We start from the raw sequence: 14873 nt of genomic DNA, 5'->3' as shown, positions 1-14873 counted from the left end.
GGGCCGCACGGGTAAAATCATCATCATCATCATCATCATCATCGTCTCTCCTCCAGCACCTCATCATCATCCTGCACCTCCCATCACTCTCCCCCCCTGCATCTCCCATCTCTCCCCCCCCTGCATCTCCCATCACTCCCCCCCCTGCATCTCCCATCTCTCCCCCCCCTGCATCTCCCATCTCTCCCCCCCCTGCATCTCCCATCTCTCCCCCCCCTGCATCTCCCATCTCTCCCCCCCCCTGCATCTCCCATCTCACTCCCCCCCCTGCATCTCCCATCTCTCCCCCCCTGCATCTCCCATCTCTCTCCCCCCTCTGCATCTCCCATCTCTCCCCCCCCTGCATCTCCCATCTCTCCCCCCCTGCATCTCCCATCTCTCCCCCCCTGCATCTCCCATCTCTCCCCCCCTCTGCATCTCCCATCTCTCAAACCTCCAGCATCTCCCATCTCTCCCCCCCTGCATCTCCCATCTCTCTCCCCCCTCTGCATCTCCCATCTCTCCCCCCCCCCTGCATCTCCCATCTCTCCCCCCCCCTCTGCATCTCCCATCTCTCAAACCTCCAGCATCTCCCATCTCTCCCCCCCCTGCATCTCCCATCTCTCCCCCCCCCCTGCATCTCCCATCTCTCCCCCCCCCTGCATCTCCCATCTCTCCCCCCCCCTGCATCTCCCATCTCTCCCCCCTGCATCTCCCATCTCTCCCCCCCTCTGAATCTCCCATCTCTCCCCCCCCTCTGCATCTCCCATCTCTCAAACCTCCAGCATCTCCCATCTCTCCCCCCCCCTGCATCTCCCATCTCTCCCCCCCCTGCATCTCCCATCTCTCCCCATCTCCCCCCCCCTGCATCTCCCATCTCACTCCCCCCCCTGCATCTCCCATCTCACTCCCCCCCCTGCATCTCCCATCTCTCCCCCCCCTGCATCTCCCATCTCTCCCCCCCCTGCATCTCTCATCTCTCCCCCCCTGCATCTCCCATCTCTCCCCCCCTCTGAATCTCCCATCTCTCCCCCCCTGCATCTCCCATCTCTCCCCCCCCTGCATCTCCCATCTCTCCCCCCCCTGCATCTCCCATCTCTCCCCCCCTCTGCATCTCCCATCTCTCCCCCCCCTGCATCTCCCATCTCTCCCCCCCCTGCATCTCCCATCTCTCCCCCCCTGCATCTCCCATCTCTCCCCCCCTCTGAATCTCCCATCTCTCCCCCTCTGCATCTCCCATCTCTCCCCCCCCTGCATCTCCCATCTCTCTCCCCCCCTCTGCATCTCCCATCTCTCCCCCCCCTGCATCTCCCATCTCTCCCCCCCTCTGAATCTCCCATCTCTCCCCCCCCCTCTGCATCTCCCATCTCTCAAACCTCCAGCATCTCCCATCTCTCCCCCCCCTGCATCTCCCATCTCTCTCCCCCCTCTGCATCTCCCATCTCTCCCCCCCCTGCATCTCCCATCTCTCCCCCCCCTCTGCATCTCCCATCTCTCAAACCTCCAGCATCTCCCATCTCTCCCCCCCCTGCATCTCCCATCTCTCCCCCCCCCCTGCATCTCCCATCTCTCCCCCCCCCTGCATCTCCCATCTCTCCCCCCCCCCTGCATCTCCCATCTCTCCCCCCTGCATCTCCCATCTCTCCCCCCCTCTGAATCTCCCATCTCTCCCCCCCCTCTGCATCTCCCAAACCTCCAGCATCTCCCATCTCTCCCCCCCCCTGCATCTCCCATCTCTCCCCCCCCTGCATCTCCCATCTCTCCCCATCTCCCCCCCCCTGCATCTCCCATCTCACTCCCCCCCCTGCATCTCCCATCTCTCCCCCCCTCTTCATCTCCCATCTCTCCCCCCCCCTGCATCTCCCATCTCTCCCCCCCCTGCATCTCCCATCTCTCCCCCCCTGCATCTCCCATCTCTCCCCCCCCTGCATCTCCCATCTCTCCCCATCTCCCCCCCCTGCATCTCCCATCTCTCCCCCCCCTGCATCTCCCATCTCTCCCCCCCCTGCATCTCCCATCTCTCCCCCCCTCTGCATCTCCCATCTCTCTCCCCCCCTCTGCATCTCCCATCTCTCCCCCCCCTGCATCTCCCATCTCTCCCCCCTGCATCTCCCATCTCTCCCCCCCTCTGAATCTCCCATCTCTCCCCCTCTGCATCTCCCATCTCTCCCCCCCTCTGCATCTCCCATCTCTCTCCCCCCCTCTGCATCTCCCATCTCTCCCCCCCCTGCATCTCCCATCTCTCCCCCCCTGCATCTCCCATCTCTCCCCCCCTCTGAATCTCCCATCTCTCCCCCCCCTCTGCATCTCCCATCTCTCAAACCTCCAGCATCTCCCATCTCTCCCCCCCCTGCATCTCCCATCTCTCCCCCCCCCTGCATCTCCCATCTCTCCCCCCCTGCATCTCTCCCCCCCTGCATCTCCCATCTCTCCCCCCCCTCTTCATCTCCCATCTCTCCCCCCCTGCACCTCCCATCTCTCCCCCCCTGCATCTCCCATCTCTCCCCCCCCTGCATCTCCCATCTCTCCCCCCCTGCATCTCCCATCTCTCCCCCCCTCTGAATCTCCCATCTCTCCCCCCCCCCTGCATCTCCCATCTCTCCCCCCCCCTGCATCTCCCATCTCTCCCCCCCTGCATCTCTCCCCCCCTGCATCTCCCATCTCTCCCCCCCCTCTTCATCTCCCATCTCTCCCCCCCCTGCACCTCCCATCTCTCCCCCCCTGCATCTCCCATCTCTCCCCTCCTCTGAATCTCCCATCTCTCCCCCTCTGCATCTCCCATCTCTCCCCCCCTGCATCTCCCATCTCTCCCCCCCTGCATCTCCCATCTCTCCCCCCCTGCATCTCCCATCTCTCCCCCCCTCTGCATCTCCCATCTCTCCCCCCCTGCATCTCCCATCTCTCCCCCCCCCTGCATCTCCCATCTCTCCCCCCCTGTATCTCCCATCTCTCCCCATCTCTCCCCCCCTGCATCTCCCATCTCTCCCCCCCTGCATCTCACATCTCTCCCCTCCTCTGAATCTCCCATCTCTCCCCCTCTGCATCTCCCATCTCTCCCCCCCTGCATCTCCCATCTCTCCCTCCCCTGCATCTCCCATCTCTCCCCCCCCTCTGCATCTCCCATCTCACTCCCCCCCTGCATCTCCCATCTCTCCCCCCCCTGCATCTCCCATCTCTCAATCTCCCTCGCCCCCCCCCAAGCTTCTTTGCCCCCCCAATCTCCCTCTCTCCCCCGCATCTCCATCTCTCCCTGGTCCCACGGGTCCCACTACCTGCCTATGCGACCACACTGCCGGTGTGCAGGAGGGAGGGCCAGAGGGAGAGTCTGGGTGCCGGATGGGGAGTTACAGCGGGAGAGCGGGAGGGCACGTGGCGGCCCCCACCCCCTCCCCCAACCTCCCCCCACCCCCAATCTCCCTCGCCCCCCCAAGCTTCTTTGCCCCCTCTCTCCCCCGCATCTACCTGGTCCCACGGGTCCCTACCTTATGCGGCCACGGGTGAGGTAATGAAATAGACAGAAGCTCCAGGTGCTGCACTGGCTGGTGTGCAAAAGCGCGGGAGAGCGTGGCGGCAACCACCCCTGCGTGACTGCTGCTAGCCCCGCCTCCCATCCAATCCCGGGCTGCGGCTCAGCTGCCTCTGCATATTTCCAGGGGGGCCATGCTTCCGCCCCACGTTGGGAGCAGGGAAGGGGGGGGGGGTGGAGCGGGCCGCGCCGGGACCGCAGGGAATCGGCGCCATTTTTTTTTTCAAAGTTTTTTTTTTTTTCAAAAAATTTTTTTTTTTCAAAGTTTTTTTTTTTTTTTAAATTTCATTGAGGGCCGCACAGAGAGGCCAGGCGGGCCGCATGCGGCCCGCGGGCTGCGTGTTGTGCAGCCCTGACTTAGAGGATCTCCATATTTGGCGTAGTTTGGAGGATCTCCATATTTGGCGTAGTTTGGAGGATCTCCATATTTGGCGTAGTTTGGAGGATCTCCATATTTGGCGTAGTTTGGAGGATCTCCATATTTGGCATAGTGACCCATAATTTGTGCAATTAGAAATAAAATTAAAAAATACCATAGACAAACTGACAAAAGACATTAAGGAGAGAAAACAAAGAAAATATAATCGGGACAAAATAGACTTTGATACAGGAAAGATTTTTAACTTTAAAACTAGACGCCAACCCAGACGCAATTATACACATACACAGGAAACTTCAACTGAATTTGAGGCCTCTGAAAGCGAAACAGAGGTCACACAAGATGGAACTAATCCTGAGCTCCCCAGTACGAGTACAGGCCTCCCTTTCCCATTACCCCAAAGGACTGCCTCTTTTTTAAGGGAGACAGGCTACACGGTTCCCCCACCAAGAGGAAAACAAGGAGGGGGAAGGGTGGACTATCTTCGAGACAGGGAGAAATGGGCATACCAGGAACAACATCAAGCGAGGGGCAGAAACAGAAAAAACAGGCGATACAAGTAATCAATCTTTCTTCTAAAATTCTTAATTCCGACCATATAAACTTGCTCTCCAATGGTCTATTTTTTTGCCCTACCAATCAAATTGATATCTTTGATACGGTCAAGGATCTCAACCTATTTTGCCGTAAGCTTAACTTACACAAATTGTTCAAAAAGCGAAGAATATGGCAAAATAGGAATACACCCCTAGAGCACATGAGCACACAAGATTGTGATAACATTGAAATTATGGAAAGCTTGTTGGATGAAAACACTAGACCTAGGGGGGAAGGACCGTTCACTACGTTAAAAAAACAAGTCTTCATTTGTACCACCACCTGAAACCAGTGCTAATATAGATGTGTTTTGCCAACTTGTCACCAAAGAACTTGAAACAATGCGGGTGAATAAAGGCAAACAGAATCTCACCTTCAAAGAGCGGGTAGGCCCTCAAAGATCTGGAAAATGACTCTTCAATAGTCCTCAAACCATCAGACAAGGGAGGCAATATTGTGTTACTCAACCAGTGTGATTATGTAACTGAATGCAAGCGTATCCTATCAGATCGCAATTGCTACAAAATACTAAAAACAAACCCAACAGTTACATTTATGACAGATCTTATAAACATACTTACTGAAGGTTTGCAAAATAAACTGATCTCAAAGAATGAACATGATTTCATGCTGATAAAGAAACCACAGATAGCGACTTTTTATTGCCTCCCAAAGATACATAAAGGGAAACTCCCCCCCCCCCCCGGAAGACCTATAGTTTCTGGGATCAATAACATTACTTCCCATGTCAGTGTATATCTTGACAGTTTCCTACGGCCCTATGTTTCATCCCTTCCATCGCACGTTAAAGATATAAAAGATGTACTTCTAAAAATAGATAACATCATACTTGAGACTCACACAATTCTGGTCGGGCTAGATGTAGAAGCCCTGTACTCAAGCATACCACACGAATATGGGGTTCAGGCTGTGGCACACTTTTTAAGAGCAAGAGGGGATGATACTATACCACACAACACCTTAGTCCTGGACCTCCTCAAATATACTCTGACCCATAATTTCTTCCTGTTTGACCATCTCTTATACCACCAGGTACAGGGTACAGCAATGGGGACGACCTGTGCCCCCACATATGCCAACCTGTACCTGGGATGGTGGGAGGAGACTACTGTCTTTATTGAAGAATTAGAGAGGTTCATGACACACGTGGAGCTATGGGTCAGATATATAGATGACATCCTGTTGGTATGGAACGGGACGGAGGAACTGCTTAAAGAATTTATCAATTGTCTGAACAAGAACAAACTGAACCTGAAACTAACATACCAAATTAGCAAAACACAATTAGACTTCTTGGACATCACTATATTTAAAACTAATATAGGTACTTTGGAAACCAGCATTTTTAGGAAGCCGACATCAACTAACACACTCTTAATGGCAATAAGTCACCACCCATGGCATATTACAGATAATATACCGATAGGTCAATTTTTATGTCTAAGGCGAAACTGCTCTTCTCTATCTGAGTTTAAAAATTAGTCAAAGATATGACTTTGAGATTCAAGGAAAGAGGGTACTCAAATAAGATTATTAAAAAAGCTTACTATAGAGCCCTTATGTCCGAAAGAACAGGACTACTTGTAAACAACAAAAAAGAGACAACTGAAGACAAAACCATTCGATTTATTGGTAAATACAGTAGTCAATGGCAGGAAGTTAGACGTATCCTTAAACAACATTGGCACATCCTGCTGGAGGACTCTGATCTGCAAAAAATCCTTCCAGAGACCCCAAGCATGTGTTGTAGACGCAGCAGAAACATAAAGGACCGACTCGTACGTAGCCATTTCCAATCACAGCCAAAAAAGACCTGGTTGGGAGACAAACCAAAAGGCTATTTTAAATGCATGAGATGTAAAGCATGCCCATTTATGCAGACTACAAAATCCTTCACGAATTTTAAACAAACTATAACATACCAAATAAAAGAGTTCATCAACTGCGAGACATGTGGAGTCATATACCTAATGACTTGTGAATGTGGCATGAGATACGTGGGCAAGACCCACAGACCTTTTAAGACACGTGTATTAGAGCATCTAGGTAATGTTAGAAATTCAGTCGATACACCTCTTGCAAGACACATCATAGAACATCACCAAGGCAACCAACATGTCATGAATTTCACAGCCATTGAACACATACAGCGAAGTGACTGGGATAAGATCTTACTTCAACGGGAATGCCGTTGGATATATCTACTGCAGACCCAGTCACCCCTTGGACTTAACGAAGGTTATATGTACTCGGCATATCTATAGTGATTTATACTCTACCCTTACTGCGCTTTTGGAGTTGTTTAGACCCTATATATCCATTTACTTATATGTAGTTACCATGTCCAATTTTTCATCTTCGGTCATTTATGCAATTCAGTGCTTATGTTTAGCTCCTGGGATCACGGTATATAGTTTATTAAATCCAACTTGATCCGTATTGACCCTAGGGCGGATCACTTAATTTTTGCTATACACTCCTACATATCTACATATAAGATACTGCAGATGGTACTGTTACCCACATATGGACAACTAGTAGTATCTAACAATAGATATGCATTAACCCGAGTGTATATTTAACCAATTCACCTTGATTATCATTTGGAAACATTTGTACATAGTAGGGACCACTAATAGAACGATTATATAAATATTATGTCCGTGACAACGAGTCACTCGATTTGGACCCGGTCTGACAGGGTTAAGCCATTCACCATTATTCAATTAAGATGGTATCCATTTGTATCTACAAGCCAATCGGTAGCTAGATCCCCCTACAAATACCAGAAACAGGATCGGAAGAGTAGACTCCTCCCCCTGAAGAAGCGCGTCGCACGCGCGAAACACGTGTCAGTGATACAGACGTCACGAGAGTGACGTCACAGAGGAGCGCCGGCGGTGCATGTGACAGATACCCACACGGCTTGTATACTCTCCTTACCTCCGCCTGGGTTCGCCGTAACCCCGTCCCCCTTCCTCCCCTCTCCTACACCCCTCCAGTTAGCGATTACATTGCCTGTCTCCCTGTAGATAGGTTGCTTGCGTTTCTCTGCTGCTCCAACACGGCTGGTTACATCTTGCTAATATTTCATCCACTGCTCCGGTTTTGGGTTCGCTGTAACCCTCTACAACTCCGGTTCAAATCACCAAGAGCAGCTAGGATTTGGCATTCTACAGACTATATATTGCATGTTTTTGCTAAGTGTGTAGGGGTAGTGGTACTACCACAGGATTGTGTACTTCTATAGAAGGGGTGGTTTCCTTGTTAAATATATCGTTAGTGAATTTATTATACTTACCAGTGATGTTGCACCCTTTGAGGGATACTATGTGGCAATAGCCAATTGCGTTTACAGAGCCCTGGTTTCACTGTAACCCTGTAGACAATAGACACTTTCTGTCATCCCAATGTGGGTTATCTATAGTGATTTGTTTACCCTGTATTAACGACTGGCAGCATTCGTCTTGTCAACCACAACACCATACTACCTACTAAGGAAACTGAAATTTCACTGTGAATTTTGAGTGGGTATCACATGTATATTTTTACCGCAGGGGAAGATAGGGATTTCTTTAGTTAATATATATTTATACAGTTACACAGATTGATATATCCCATCACCTCCCCATTGCTCCTCTGAGGGGAACTATATTCACGTATTTTAAATTTTTGAGTGTATGATTTAAATATGTAATAAATCTTTTTTGTTTTTCGTCGTTTTCCGCTTTTAGTTTCTAGCTAAGGGATTAATCTTTTATGGCTATAGAAACACACACAAGCAATAGGTAATGAGTGCAAATAGAGGGGTACTTTTAAACTCAATCCTTTGAGTTTACCCTGTTATCCACCAAAACTTAACTAAGTATTTTTATATATATATATATATATATATATATATATATATATATATAAATATAGCTGTGTGCTCATCTGCATGTCTTAGGCAGGTCTGCAACCCCGCCTTTCCCCATTATCACCCAGCATACAGCACTTCCACTGCAGCAAGGGATTCTGGGAAATGACATGCAAATGAGCACACAGTGTCACTTTTTGCCTCAATAACCATTATTAACATGGTTCCCTATAGGCTTAAGCTTGCTGCATGGTCACAGCTTTGAGCACAGCCAGGGTTAAGGTGCATACCCAGAAAACCACCCACAGACAGCTGTTTCGACCTTGATGGGTCTCATCAGTGTGGGGTTGATTTTACTGGGAATGCAAGAGAGGCTATGGGATAGGCTAAACCATAATACTGAGTTAAGTTATGGTGAGTAAAAAAAGTGACAAAAACCCTCCACAGGAAAGCAAATATGCAAATATAGCTGTGTGCTCATCTGCATGGCTTAGGCAGGTCTGCAACCCCGCCTTTCCCCATTATCACCCAGCATACAGCACTTCCACTGCAGCAAGGGATTCTGGGAAATGACATGCAAATGAGCACACAGTGTCACTTTTTGCCTCAATAACCATTATTAACATGGTTCCCTATAGGCTTAAGCTTGCTGCATGGTCACAGCTTTGAGCACAGCCAGGGTTAAGGTGCATACCCAGAAAACCACCCACAGACAGCTGTTTCGACCTTGATGGGTCTCATCAGTGTGGGGTTGATTTTACTGGGAATGCAAGAGAGGCTATGGGATAGGCTAAACCATAATACTGAGTTAAATTATGGTGAGTAAAAAAAGTGACAAAAACCCTCCACAGGAAAGCAAATATGCTATATATATATATATATTATTCCTGAAATAATTTTTCATGCATTCATATGTGTTTTGAATCCAATTTGTTGTTGGTTTTTGTTGATATCCGCATACAGTAGTCCCTTTATGGGCATGCTGTGTGTGTGTTTTGCAGCAGTAGTGTCATGGTTGCTTGGCTTTTCCCATATATATATTGCACACTTGGTTTCCTCCACATTATCTTCATAAAGGTTTGCAAGCTAACCGAAACATTGATCTCTACACAATAAATGTTTCCACTTTATGAAGACCACTTCTTTTTATTTCTTAGAGATTCTGTGATGTCACCTCTTTCTATGACCAGCTTTGTATCTAGTTTAAAAAAAAAGAAAAAAAAGCAGTGATAAAGTTTGATCTTTGGTCCTTTTCATCGATTTGATATTTAATACATTACTGTTAACTTTACCACCCTCTGGTACAGTCTTCTTTGAGGACAGATGAAGAGTGTTTTAGAAATTTACTGACGTGTCATATACTGTATGCAGTATACTGGACAAAGAGTAATATTTTAGAAAAGTTACTTAGAAAGCTCATGGTAATGCTTGTGTGATCACATCTGGTATCCCACTTATTTTGTCAACGTCTCAAACTTCACAGTTTTTTTCTGCTCGAATGCAATGGCGTGAGTCACTCAAACAAGAGTTGGGTACCATTAACCTTATAAAAGGTATAGATAGGATCATCAATGATTATTATAGTACTTGGCTGATATATATGCTTACTGAAGCATTTCTGCACTTCCTTGGTAGCATCTTTTTCAAAAGGTAACCATAGATGGGGGCAATGCCCATACTTCCCCAGACAGATACGTTTATGAACCATATCTGGTCACCAAGTCGAATCACAATTTGTTTAAATTACACTAGTTGTAGAGAGAGACATTGAAATCAACCATCCATGACCCCATACATTCTGTGAAAGGTCACTTCATCACACAGTATGCTGACATAAGCCTTCTCTCATTGCACCTCCGAAACACATTATGTTACACATAAGAAACCTCTGAAAAGGCATTTTTGATGACTTGTTCCCATTCAGTTGTCTTCTAATGCATCTCCAGGGTGACATAAGTCACGTTGAATCCAGAGATTGATAGTGCTGCCAGATCCTGCACTGTTTTTGCCACCTGACAAGTTTTACAGTTGTGAATTATCAGCACCTGTAAAACATAGCTGGACAGATGAGGTGATTTCAAGACAAATAGCCAAAAATTAAAAACACTGCACAGGTTGTCCGGCCCAATTGTGGAGGTTATGCATGTAGCGGTGTATCCGAACAATTATTCAATACTCCCTTTCCAGCATCCATCCAGCCCAATAAATGTTTTTGTTCATCTGATACGATACATCAGGTTACGCTGCTTTTATGCATACGATATTAATTGCAGCTCAGACGTGGCTTTTTAAATTAAAATAAAAAGGGGAAAAAATCACACTGAGAAATGCTAAATTCATCACACTACATGGTTATCAAGTAACTTCTCTTCTAACTTCTTATTTTTCTTCATGTAGCAACTTTTTTTTGCACAAATAAGGCAAAAGCATGACATTCCCATATTCTATCTGATGTTAACATCTTTTTAATGACTTTCTCACAGTGTTTACTGATGAAGATACAAAATATTCAGAGTTTTTTTGCATGCAAATATGCAGGTAAAAATGTAATGTACATTACAAGTTCCCTTCAGAAGAGAATGAGTTAATGACAGGGGTTTGTCTGTGTGTTTTCAAAGGGTCTGGGGGAGAGAGGGAAGGGGAGGGAGACAAATTTGCCTATATCTATACCAGGCACCAAAAATAGATTGTAAGCTCTTTGTGGCTTTGCCTACAGTATTATGTCTATAGATATATTCAATAGGAGGGGATTCCAAATTCTTAAAGAAGATTGTTTTAGATAAGTTTAACTTTAGTTTATCTAAAACCATATTCCCTAGCTACTCTGTGCAGCCCAACTTTTAAAGGTTACAGCCTTTGAGAGATAATGCATGTGATTGTTTCAGCTTTTGATCCAATTAACCACTTTACTTGGAACTAAAATGCTGGACACAAAAAGAGATAACACCGCTCAACAGGTAAGGACTTTGAAAGGTAACCCAGACATTCATTTGGAGTGTAATGTGGTGGTGCCCTTTTAGTCACTAATAGCAGCAAAGGGGTGCTTCCTGCGCCCTAAAGAGTTCTAATATAAAGCTGGAAAATCTAATGCCCAAAGTTACAGATTCTCAGAAGAGACACACTTATGGAGCACACCCAGCGTGTATCTCTTCTGAGAATCTGTGCCTTTGGCCATTAGATTTTTCAGCTCTATATTTAGAGCTAAAATGCTGCTGTGTGATTAGAACACTTGAGCTTTAAATGTCTAGACAGAAAAGTGTCATTTCAGTTTTCATGCATAACTTGACCTTCAGATGCCCTTCGTCTTGCTCTTTTGTTCCATGTAATTATTGAACGTGTCATGGTCCAACTATTAGTGCCTCATGCTGCAGGATTTTCCTGGACTGTATTTCAATGCAGCCAGTTGATTTATACAACTAAGGGTTTAATATAATTTAGGGATCAGACACCCGATTCTAACATGTTTATAGCCTGTAGTGTATGTTAATCTTCAAATAGGCAAATGCCTCCTTTGAAAATGAACATGCTAGAGTGTACATCAGTGCAATAAATTACTGTTCCCTTTAAATTTGTCTACTTTGCTGCAAGATAACAGCATGGAAGCTCTCCAATGTTCCTAGATACCTTTAGCTTCTGCTAGCTCTGAACTCTATTCTACTAAATACTGTGAGTTGTTCTGCAGGATGAGATCATCTGATTTGATATAACTGGGGAAAGGTCTGTATGAGCAGGAACGACACAGAATCATGGTTAGGCTGAATGTAGGTAGATAATTATAAACATATTAGCCAACTTCAAGAATCTTTGGCCACATAGCTTTCTAATTTTGCTTTACATAATGCCACAGTATACATTTGATTGCTCTCTCTCTTTTATGGGACCTGTGAAGTTATTTAAGCCCTGTACAGTACATCTACACAAACTCACTTGTTAGTCCATTTGAAGGTATCACTACACACAACAAATGTTCACTTCCTTAGGATCAATACAACTACTAGAACGGAATCTCTCCAAACTACTACCTGTTGTGTGGCAGTTATAGGACCCCTTCAGTGAAGAAGGATTTTTTTTCCGTTTCCTCTTATTCTACCATTATAACCTTTTGCCCCAACAATTTTATTCCTTGAAACAAAGCTTCTCTTCCGTACATAATGTATATTGTATATTTATGCTCCCCTTGAGCATTTCAAAGTCCTTGTCATATCGCTCTTACCCCCATAGCTCCCCAGTTTACTTGCCAGGATCCTTTTACAGAAAGAATAAGCAGTTGGGGGCCTACAATGGCTTAAATGGCTTGTCAGTGGTGGCGACAATTTAGTATTTTGTCAAAATGAAGACTTTCTTTTTTTTTTATTAGAGGAAGGCATTTTGTTGTCAAAATACAATGCCCTTTTGTTTATAAGGCTTCTGATGCAAATATTACCCAGTTTTTGTTGCTCTTCTCTTAAAATGTGCTTATATCCTATAATTAAGGCATTTACTGTGGCAAACAATACATACGATTTAGCAAGGAGAAAACAACCCATTGAATGTTTTTTAGCATTACGTTTGCCGAACTTTTTCAACCTGGTTATAAAGAAGTTTTTGCCTTTATTTTTAGGTTGGTATGAAGCAAGGTCAGGTAATGCACAAGGTAGCGATTCAAATGTATAGAAATTAATGCATCATTAACTGTTACTCTGATTCACACCACAGTATATCGTGAAAATCATCTTTATATACTGTCTCCAACTTACTCTCTGCTGTACATATTCTAGCAATTCCAACAGCGAACACCTTGGTAGGACAACTGTCTGATAAGAAATGCCATTTGTTTTAATGTGCCTCACATGTGCTAATTGAGTTGTCTTGGTAGAACTTACTTCAGTCAGGTGACTTGTTAGACCTATATAGATAAAGACAAACTGGAGGGGTGGGGGGTTGCAGCCTACATGTAAAGCAGGCCATCTTTAAAGTGGTCATTTTTAAGTGGCATGCAGTGTGGAGTTTAACAGGGAGCTCAACAGGAATGAAACAAGTGGACAGCAGAACACCTACTGGCCCTGAATCCTGGATTTGGACTACGCTGAAAAGGAGGACATTTTCTATCCCAGACTACACATCTCAGCACTAAACTATTGCTTCCATGCCGCCGCACATATTTATTTTTGCTCTTATCTCCCTTTAAAAATAAATAAATAAATAAGTGTTTCTTTCTATCAGTCTCATTATTTCTCTAACTGTATTCATATATCTCCATCTCTCCTTCCTTCGCCACTTCTCAGTTCACATGAACTCCTTTGCTACCTGCGCCCTCTGTCACCACACAGCTATACACCCTGCACTAAAACACACCCCATACAAATCATCCTCACACATTTTCTTTCTTTCCATGCTTCTCCTCATGGGCGTCCGCAGAAATTTTTTCAGGGGGGGGGCATAATTTTAACGGCCAGTGCCGGGGGGAGACCAGGGGAGACATAGGGGGGGGTCCAGGGGAGGCTGTGGGGGGCCAGAGGAGGTCCAGTGGAGGCCGTGGGGGGCCAGAGGAGGTCCAGGAGAGGTTGTGGGGGGACCAGGGGAGGCCGTGGAGGGACCAGGGGAGGCCGTGGAGGGACCAGGGGAGGCCATGGGGGGACCAGGGGAGGCCGTGGGGGGACCTCTGGAGGCCGTGGGCTAGACCTCTGGAGGCCATGGTGGGACCAGGGGAGGTTTTGGGGGGACCAGGGGAGGACTTGGGGGGGGACCAGGGGAGGTCATTGGGAGACCAAGGGAGGCCGTGGGGGGACCAGGGGAGGCCGTGGGGGGACCAGGGGAGGTCTTGGGGGGACCAGGGGAGGTCTTGGGGGGACCAGGGGAGGTCCAGGGGAGGCCGTGGGGGGACCTCTGGAGGCCGTGGGGTGACCAGGGGAGGCCATGAGGGGATCACTGGAGGCGTGGGGGGACCAGGGGAGGCCGTGGGGGGACCAGGGGAGGCCGTGGGTGGACCAGGGGAGGCCGTGGGGGGACCAGGGGAGGCCATGGGGGGACGAGGGGAGACCAGTGAGGGGGCCAGGGGAGAGGCATGGGAGGACATGGGACATTGCTTACCTGCTCTATGCTGAACAGAAGAAACGGTGGCTTCACAGCCCAGAGCCTGGCTGCGAGCCAAAAAAAAAAATCCTGGCAAAGCGCCAGCCAATCAGGTTGGAGGGGTGAGGGGGCGTCCTGCAGGGGAATTGTAGGGATCATCAGTGGGTACAATCTGGTTGCCAGGGGTGACTGGAAGGCCGGATGTGTCAGCATTGCGCACGAGGATTTTTTTATTTTTTGAGACCTCATTTTTTTTTGACGGGCACAGCCAAGGCCTGCGAGTGATCCAGGGGGGGGGGGGGCAAGCGCCCCCCCTTGCCCCCTCCTGCGGACGCCCATGCTTCTCCTCCTTGCTTCTGGGGATAGCTCTCCGAATCCTGGTCCCTGCCTTATTTCTACATGCTCTCGTCCTCGCCTTCCACATGCAACTTCTACTCCTTCTGGTGTCAACCCCTCTAACCTCA

This window comes from Ascaphus truei, chromosome 14, assembly GCF_040206685.1.
Source record: "Ascaphus truei isolate aAscTru1 chromosome 14, aAscTru1.hap1, whole genome shotgun sequence".
NCBI lineage: Eukaryota > Metazoa > Chordata > Amphibia > Anura > Ascaphidae > Ascaphus > Ascaphus truei.
The sequence above is the reverse complement of the archived record's forward strand: the minus strand, read 5'-3'. Positions refer to the sequence as shown.